This window comes from Crocodylus siamensis, chromosome 1 (assembly GCF_052110815.1).
Source record: "Crocodylus siamensis isolate JL-2025a chromosome 1, ASM5211081v1, whole genome shotgun sequence".
Classification (NCBI taxonomy): domain Eukaryota; kingdom Metazoa; phylum Chordata; order Crocodylia; family Crocodylidae; genus Crocodylus; species Crocodylus siamensis.
In genome coordinates, this window is record NC_143395.1 from 205,166,654 (window position 1) to 205,167,470 (window position 817).

The window sequence follows — 817 nt, forward strand, 5'->3', positions numbered from 1 at the left end:
GTTTGCAGAATGATGCATAATAATCCAGAATAAAAAGATGATCAAAAATAGTTTGCTCAAGCAACTTTAGTTCTGGCATTTGCCTGATCTTGCAGCCTTAACAACATTCTTCTAACACAGTTCGTGTGTTGGTAATATATATGTGTGTGTGTGTGTGTATATAGATGAGTTAAGCAATATCTAAGGGATGGAGAGTTTGGCAAGGATGTTATGTGGGGAGTTAGCTAACAGCCTGCATGTATATGGGTTGTAAACATCAAAGGAAGAGAATTATTTAGGGTGTCACAAGGCAGCAGATCAGGGTGAAGCTCTCTCAATGGGAAGGTCCAAAGCCTGCGGCTTTGGCAAGTAGAGTTGGTGTCACTGAGCATTCTGTAGTAGGGTTCGTCCCTGCGCTGGCACAGGGATGGGTTTGGTTTCCTGATAGGGTTTTCTCTTCTCTAATTTTAATTGGTCTTTTTATCAGGGTCTGTTGAATCTCTTGTTTTGTTTTGGGTATTAGTTTAAATGTTACCATGACAAGTCCAGTTTGCAAGACAGTTTCTATGGCTCTGGCACAAAAATATTGAAATGTGCGCACACACCCAAGATTTCATTCATTTTTTTAAAATGGCTCTTGTTCTGCTTGAGCCCTTTATGGCATGATATTTAGCCAGGGAGTAGCTGATGATCCTTCTAGTTGTAATGAGTGGAGAGACGTGCCAGGTTGGGACTGGTTTTACTGATTACGTCCATATGGGTGTGTCAGTAGTTACTCTTTTAAGCTTTGCATATCAGTGGGATTGCACAGATAAATCCAAGTGTAGCGGAGCTGAAA